General features: G+C 40.3%; 1 long non-coding RNA gene across 1 annotated transcript; it reads left to right on the top strand.

Moving 5' to 3' along the window:
• The first annotated feature begins 883 nt into the window (after positions 1 to 883).
• LOC123741610 (uncharacterized) lies at positions 884 to 8,731 on the top strand. The gene is made up of 4 exons (XR_006769070.2): positions 884 to 1,102; positions 3,098 to 3,562; positions 4,317 to 4,360; positions 6,450 to 8,731. It is a non-coding gene; the product is annotated as an uncharacterized LOC123741610 (long non-coding RNA).
• The last annotated feature ends 344 nt before the right edge of the window (positions 8,732 to 9,075 follow it).

Genomic DNA, 9,075 nt, shown 5'->3' with positions numbered 1-9,075 from the left:
TACCCATGAGTTCATCTGACTCTGGGTAGAAAAGGGCTTAATTGCCAAAATCTCACACTGTCCCTTAAATCATTATTTGTCTGATAGGATCTCTGTCACAAGTATTAATCCTTAATGTGTGACCATGTTTATACTGTCACCCAGATGGGTAACATTGTAATAATTTATAAATGTGTTGTAAACCATTAATAAACCATTTTAACTCAGTGGTCAAAATAGTGCGATAGCTGTTCAATGCTTTTTACCAAATAGTATTTATATTTATTTACCTGCCGTTTATAACACTTTATGAAAACACTATCAAATGCTTATAACATGAACCCTTGTGACATCCTGCAGCCTAATTTCAATGGTTGCACAGCTGAACAAGAGATCTTTTCTCACTGTTGGCTGTGATGCATTGGTCAGTGGGTTTGTGCTCAACAAAATGTGTCCTTTTAGACATTATAGATGTTCTTAAATGATTTGTTAATGGTCAGTGGGTTTAAACTTACATTTAAGCAATCGTTTGGGCAGTTATAAATGTAACTCATTAATACATGTTAATACATGTTCATAGGTTTCCACTTTACAATAAGGTATCCTTTCTGTAGTTTTACATTTTGGGAATTTATATGCACACGATCAGTGAGATTACAACGTATTATTAATGTAAATGTAAATCATTTATTGATCATTTAAGCATCCTGATTTGCGTACTTATTCCTTTACCGTTGATATGTTCTTGGTCATTTATGACCTTGTGGAGTTTCAGGAATCTTTACCAATGGTATGTCCAACTTTTTGGAAGATATTCCAATAGTCATTCAAAACATCGAAGTGAATGGTTTCAGGAAGTACTTAGTCAAACAGCAGGACTTCCGTGACTCAGCATAGACACACACACAAATACACAGACTCACAAACAATCAGAGGGGTTCTCGTACACACTGCAGGAGCAGACCTTTCTGTTCTGGAGGTGGTAAATGGACGTACTGTAGAAGTCTGAAGTGACTGAAGTAAGCAGGATGTACAGGGTCTAAAGAGACTTGAACTAGCTGGGAGCCACAAGTCATCATGGTTATCCTGCTGGTCCCCACACTGAAGATTGTCCTCCTCTTAGGTGAGTACATCAGACTGAATGAACACATCTCCAGTGACTCCTCTCTATAGTTGGATACATTTGGTTATAACATTTTACAGTGTAACTCCATTCACTCACTGATAATGTTGTTAGATAAAGGGGAGGGGACACTGAGGAACACAAGGTCCAGTATGTACTGATGGATGTGATGGATCACCAGTGGTGTACCAGACCAGAATCCACTCTTACAGTATGTGAAATGGAAGCTGGGGTGTTTGTACTGGTGTGTCCTACAGCTGCTGTGTGGAGTGTGTGTACAGCAGAGTTGATCACAGTGGAAAGATATGAAGAAAGGTTCAGATCAGATCAGATGCTCCTATAGAGAGGAGTGGAGGAGCCACCACTCTTGCCCCATAGACCTAACTTGAGATCCTTCCACTTTATTCCATATTTTTCATTCACTTTTGCAAATTGTTTTTTAAATTAATGACATATACCCATTTATTCTTGAAATATATAACTTTTAGATGACTCATGAGCTTAGTTCAACTGTCATACCCCACTAATATTCAAAATATTCACTTGTTTAACTTGTAAACAATGTAATTGTAAACATAAACACTATAAAGACTCAAACCATGGTTAAAACTACAATGTTGATCTCATGGATGGTCAGTCCTTGCATCTATAGCTCTGTTTATAAATGTTAGTGGTTAAATTTCTCCAGCCCAAACCCTCAGCCGTTTACCAAAAACAGTGATGGGGTGGCCGCTTTGTTGATGTTTGAACTGCGGATATCCCCTTTAAGAGAACCGCATTTCACATCAAAATTCTGCCCTAAATGAGTCCAGCTCATTCAACTGGCGTGAACAATGTGATCAAACACACACAGTATAGTACATGTATTGGAGGACCACAGATCACACATCATTAATACATTAGACATGGAAGTTTCATGGTGTGCAAGTCCTTGTCATTGCCGTTTCCAAACCACTCTTGTTCTGTTATGGTATATATTTATTTGATAATAAATCGGCTGAACTTCTTTCTGAGCGCTAGGCCTACATGTTTGTTTAAAATGACAGATTGGTGCTGTGAGAATCCCACTGCAGTGACTGGCTACTGTATGAAGAACGGTCAGTCTCCATCCACTGTGTTCATGATGAAAAGTATGAAGACAATCAGAAATACTTCTGCAAAGAGAAGACACGATCTAAGTGTCTAGGTGATGTTAAAGTGACAACAACCAAAAGCCAGAACGGGAGGTTCTCACTGTTCCACAACAAGACAGACAGAGTTTTCACCATGACCATCACCAGACTAACCCAAGAGGACGCTGGGAGATATTTATGTGGCGTACAGGATAACTACATAATCGATACCCTGTCAGTAGTCAGACTATAGACTGAGTGGACAAAACATTAGGAGCACTTTTCTAATATTGAGCTGCACCCCCTTATGCCCTCAGAACAGCCTCAATTTGTCAGAGCATGGACTTTCCAAGGTTTCGAAAGCATTCCACAGGGATGCTGGCCCATGTTGACTCCAATGCTTCCAACAGTTGTGTCAAGTTGGTTGGTAGTGGATCTCTACTCCGAATATCTTGTTCCATCTCATCCCACAGATAATCAATTAGATTGAGATCTGGTGACTGGGCAGGCCACTGCAGTGAGCTGAATTCACTGTTGTGTTCGTGGTCCAGACATCACTAGAGCACACAGATCATATTATCACCATTCAGATAAGTGAAGAGCATATTACTTCCTGGTACACATTATGATGCTGTGTTATTATTTAGTTATTATTAAGGCACATTTCATTCTATCACATAAACATATTTGTGTATTGTACATAGATGGATCTGGCGTCAAATCCCCCCTCTTAGTGGTGTAGTGTAAAGACATGGTGCTCCGACAACACATCTCTGTGTAATAACTACTTTAATACCAGTAGACAACATTTTGTTGTGTTAGCCCAGTGAAAAATGTCCACACATTGTCACAACAACTGTGTTTTGTGGTCCTTTGTTTTTAGCGACACCAACAATAACCACCACAAGAAAACCTGCTACAACAACAACAGCATCAAACCGAGGTTTACCAACGCTGTCATCCTTAACCACCTCCATCTCACCACCATCATCCATCTCTCCACCATCATCCATCTCACAATCACCATCCATCTCACCATCATCATCCATCTCTCAACTATCATCCATCTCTCCACCATCATCCATCTCATCATCATCATCCATCTCTCCATCATCCATCTCACCACCATCATCCATCTCACCACCATCATCAATCTCATCATCATCATCCATCTCACCACCATCATCCATCTCATCACCATCATCCATCTCATCATCATCATCATCCATCTCTCAACTATCATCCATCTCTCAACTATCATCCATCTCATCATCATCATCATCCATCTCATCATCATCATCCATCTCATCATCATCATCCATCTCATCATCAACACACAATGGATTTGGTAAATAAACTTTATGGCCAAAAATCTGACCAATCAGATCAGCCCCGAAAAAGATAGGATGTGAAAAGATCTGGTGCTTGGTCAAAATACCAATTAGTGGAAAAAAGCTTTGTCAATGTAGCCTATGAGCCTTTTTACGCTGCACTAGTTTGAAATCAGTTTCTCTTTGTAACCGGTTTCACAACACATCATTTTGTAATGTAAAGAGACTGATCTGGCGTCAAATCTGACTTTAGGTAATGTGTGACACTTCTATACCAGATTCCTCCTTCTGAGTGGTAGTGAAAAGATAATGTCTCTCCGATTCCACATGCCCCTGCAATAATTACTTTAATACCAGTCGACAGCATTTGTGTTGTGTTAGGCTGCGTTTAAACGTTGTAGACCACCACATCCAAGGCTAATGTCAGGACAGGAAGTAAACAGAAAAGTTACACATCTGATGAGGAAGAGAGGCAGATCTTACTTCACATATTAGTGTAAAAGGCCCTATGTAAGTTGAACAGAAGTGCTGATTGTAAAGTATGTGTTCTAATGGTACTGTTTGTGTTTGTTCAGATACATCCAGTTTTCATTTCCAAGAAACCATTTGCATGTACAATAATCCTTTGGCCCTGGTTGAGAAATAGAGGTCTCATTGTGAACAGGGCTCTGAAACCACTAATAGTGACATGCGTGAAGTGTATGACACTGTGTGTGTGTGTGTGTGTGTGTGTGTGTGTGTGTGTGTGTGTGTGTGTGTTGTCTTCCACAGCTGACTCCTCAGCACCAAGGGTGTACACTGGGATCGACATAGAGGTCAGTGTGTGTGCGTGCAAGTGCCTGCATTTGAGCATCGTTGCATGTCTGTCTTTGTGTGACAGAGAGAGAGAGTTAGAGAGAGTTAGAGATATATATATTCATATATATAGAGCGAGAGAGAGAGATTTAGAGATATATATAGTTATATATATATATGTGTAGAGAGAGATGTAGAGAGAGATTGAGATGTGTTACTCTCCACAATTCAAATGTTAAATGCCTACTCTTCGCAGATGCCTGCTGTCACTCACAGCACATGGCCTACAGCAGAGCCTGGACCTGCTAGAGCAGTACTGCCAGACCTAGGCCCTGGTAGTAAACCCCAAAAAGACTAAAATAATGATTTTCCAGAGAAGATCCAGATCTCAGGGAATTAGACCAAAGTTCTTAATTGGTACAAAATATATAGAGTACTGTACAATTACTTAGGTTTAAAAATAAGCTCAACTGGACACCTTAATGAGGCAGTGAATGAACAGAGAGAGAAAGCACGCAGAGCATTCTACGCCATTAAAAAACCAATTCAAATTGAAATATGTGTCAATCTGTCATTGAACCAATTGCACTTTATGGTCCACTTGCAAAACAAGATTTCACTAAATGGGCCAACACCCCATTGAAACCCTGCATGCAGAGTTCTGTAAGATTCTCCTACATGTCCAGAGGAAAACTACAAACAATTCATCCAGGGCAGAATTAGGCCAATATCCACTAATAATATAAACTCAAAAAAGAGAAATTAAGTTTGGGAAAAATTTAAAATACAGTGACCCCCTATCATATCATTACCAAGCCCTGCAATGCCAAGAGCTGAGCAAAGAAAAGAGTACCCTCATCCAGCTGGTGTCATGGTTGTCGTAGGAAGGGGCGGACCAAAGTGCAGCGTGTGTATCGTTCCACATTTTTATTGAACTGTGAAACTATGCAATACATATAAATAAACTGAATAACAAAACAACAAACCGTGATGCAGAGGTGAAACAAACACTAACTCAAAGACAATCTCCCACAAACCCAGGTGGAAAAAAACCCTACTTAAGTATGATCTCCAATTAGAGACAACGAGGACCAGCTGCCTCTAATTGGAGATCATCCCAAACAAAATCCAACATAAAAATACAAAACTAGAACCTGACAACATAGAAAAAACTAAACTAGAACACCCCCCTGTCATGCCCTGACCTACTCTACCATAGAAAATAACAGCTTTCTATGGTCAGGACGTGACAGCGGGTCCTGGGGCTGAGTTCACAAACCTGTTCTACTAACACACTGAAGCCTCAGGACCAGAACATCCAATCAATCAGAATAAACCAAATTACAACACAATCAAAACAAAACTTAATTTCTTATTGGGAAACACAAGCACAAGCACAAAGCAAAATACAGTGCTATCTGGCCCTAAATCGACAGTACACCATGGCTAACTATTTGAACATGGTTACTGATCAAAACCTTAGAAAAACCTTAACAAAGTACAGGCTCAGTGAGCACAGCCTTGGCATTGAGAAGGGTAGACACAGGAAAGCCTGGCTCCTTGTAGAGGAAAGGCTGTGCAACCACTGCACAACAGCAGAACCTGAGACAGAGCTCCATTTCCTGACAAAATGTAAAAAATATAAAACAATTAGAGACTGTCATTTCACCAAATTTGAAACCCTTATTCAAGGTTTCAAAGACCTCTCTGATGAGAGTAGGCTACCCATCCTGTTGGGGGAGGATGCAGAGCTGTGGGTTGGCAGCGCACTACATTGCTGCCTGCCATAAGATGAGGGACAGTGTCTGACAGACCAATCAACCTGCACATGTCCTCTACTGTATGCTTATTGTTATTGCTCAATGTATGGTTATTTTGACCCTTGGTTATTGTTGTTACCGTTGTCCCGTTGACAATTTTGATTCTTATTATTTTCATATTGTAAATATCAAAAGTAAGCTTTGGCAATATGTACATCGTTACGTCATGCCAATAAAGCAAATTGAATGAATGAATGAGAGAGAGAGAGAGAATGTTCTAATCTACTAATCTATGTTCTTCACTCCCTTATCATGTCCTCCCATCCCTCCTCCCTTTCCTCCTCTCCAGGGTTGTCATGGTGACAATAAGGAGGTAAAGGATCGCCCCCTACAGTCCAGCTCAGGTAGTGAGACCACCACCATCTACTCCACCGCCAACTTACCCACAAGCTCCTCTGACTCTCTCAACTACGCCAGCGTCAACTTCCACAAGAACCCCAGCTGCCCCAATGAAGCCACTGTCGCCATCGCTAAAGAGGGTACTTTTTCTGGTGACTATGCCACTGTCAAAGTCAGTTAAAGACACCCCTACTCTACTGTCAATCATCCACACAGATACTCTGAGGCTCCTCCCATCTACTCCACAGTGAACAAAACCAGAGACACCTGAGTCACTGACAACCAATCACGAGGGACATGCACACACTGGCAACCAATCACAAGAAACATGTCATGAACTACGTTTGCCACTAACAGCCTCTTGAGCACTGAGCTCTGTTTTTAGCAGACAGCTGCATCATGTGTTTCATGTCCTCACAATGTGTTTCCCTGACTTCTCTCTTCCATCAGATGTGTTACCCTGACTTCTCTCTTCCATCAGATGTGTTTCCCTGACTTCTCTCTTCCATCAGATGTGTTTCCCTGACTTCTATCTTCCATCAGATGTGTTTCCCTGACTTCTCTCTTCCATCAGATGTGTTACCCTGACTTCTCTCTTCCATCAGATGTGTTTCCCTGACTTCTATCTTCCATCAGATGTGTTTCCCTGACTTCTCTCTTCCATCAGATGTGTTTCCCTGACTTCTCTCTTCAACTTGTCTTAATGTTAGTCACTTAATTGCATGTTAATATCTGCAGATAAATATTGTCTCAATATTTTCCAAGCACTGAAAAAGGTATCACACCTTTTGACCAAGGCATTATAACTGTCTATTAACTGGGTTTTTTACACATTTATAAATAATTAAATAAGCATTAATGATGTCATGATAAACTCCCTATAAAGGGTGCCTTTAAAACCACCCCCTTTTAGCTTGGCCTTTAACCAGTGATTGTTTTAGACATCCTCTGTGTTTTATGTTCTATTATTCATCCTTTTTACTGCTTCCTGTTTGCTTCTACTTTTTTATTTGATTGTTTTTATGCAAATTGGGATGCGATTTTCAATGCAATTGAAATTAAAGAGGCAGTGCACTTTAAAATGTTAATTTCCAGTTGTTTTAATGATATTTCCACCATATGAGGTCGAATTAACACTCTGAAATTCTGAGAATGATGAGAATGCCCTTTTGTGTGAGAGCTGTTTGAAAAGAATACCTGGAATTTCAGCATGTTCTTGATGCCACAATCTGATCTGATTGTAATAGACCAATGACTTGTCATTTGGGTAAGTGGGTGGTCTCTAGACCATCCTATCAGCCAGTCAGGGCTGTTTAAGTAAATATCTTCACATTTGTTTCCTAACGCCCACACGATCAAACTGAGAATTTCAATGTCCACAAGAGGCTCAGGGAAATACATTATAAAAAATATACTTTTGAGTTATTTTTATCAAATATACACACACAGTGACTATATACAAATGACATTGAAATAACTGCATGGGGGCCTTAAGTTGGATTTGATATTTTCACATACAGTATGTTGCAGTTGGTACAAAACAGAGCAGCACGTATTGCACTTAGATGTACACGGAGGTTCAAATGTCAACGACATGCATGTCTATCTCTCCTGACTCAAAGTTGAGGAGAGATTGACTGCATCACTATTGGTCTTTGTGTGAGATGTTGATGTGTTGAAGCTACCGAACTGTCTGTTTAGGCAGTTGGTTCACAGTTCAGACACTCATTGGTACCAGACAAGACATGCAACCAGAGGTCCCTTCACATTCCCCAGGGCCAGAACAGAGGCTGGGAAACACAGTATTAAATAGAGCCATGACTACATGGAACTCTCTGCCACCTCAGGTAACTCAAGCTAACAGATACAAGACCACCTTATTGCAGGATAGAGACTGTGAAGAGACACAGACATGTTTATGCATTTTGTATTGTTTTCTGCATTGTATTATGTGTTGCATTATGTATGTGATACGTGGTTAGGATCCGACTTTGATATGTGGTTGTCTCATCTGGCTATCTTAAGATGAATGTACTGGCTGTGGGTCACTGTGGATGGGAGCGTCTGCTGTATGGCTCAATTGTAATGTAAATGTAGTGCTGTATACTTATGTATATTTTGTATTTTATTTGTTATTTTGTTTCATGTTTGGACCCCAGGAAGAGTAGTTGCCTCAGCAACAGCTAAAGGGGATAATAATAAATACCAAATACATCAATGTGAAAATGTAAATGTCTGTGAATGTGCTTTGTCCCTGTCAACTAGATACATAAACACACTCCCTCTCAAAATGATTTGTCATTTGCCTGAGAAAATCACACAGTGATTGGTGGTCATACGGTGAACTGATATAACAGTCTCTTACTGTTACATCCTGTGGCGTTCTGCATTAGCATCGAATAGCCCCCGTGATATGCAACTTTTCAGGGAAGTTAGGAACAAATATACACAGGCAGTTAGGAAAGCTAAGGCTAGCTTTTTCAAGCTGAAATGTGCATTCTGTAGCACAAACTCAAAGAAGTTCTGGGACACTGTAAAGTCCATGGAGAATAAGAGCACCTCCTCCCAGCTGCCCA

Source organism: Salmo salar, chromosome 03, assembly GCF_965601325.2.
Source record: "Salmo salar chromosome 03, fSalSal1, whole genome shotgun sequence".
In the NCBI taxonomy this organism is placed as follows: Eukaryota; Metazoa; Chordata; class Actinopteri; order Salmoniformes; family Salmonidae; genus Salmo; species Salmo salar.
Note: the sequence above shows the minus strand (reverse complement) of the source record. Positions and strands in the feature narration are given on the sequence as shown.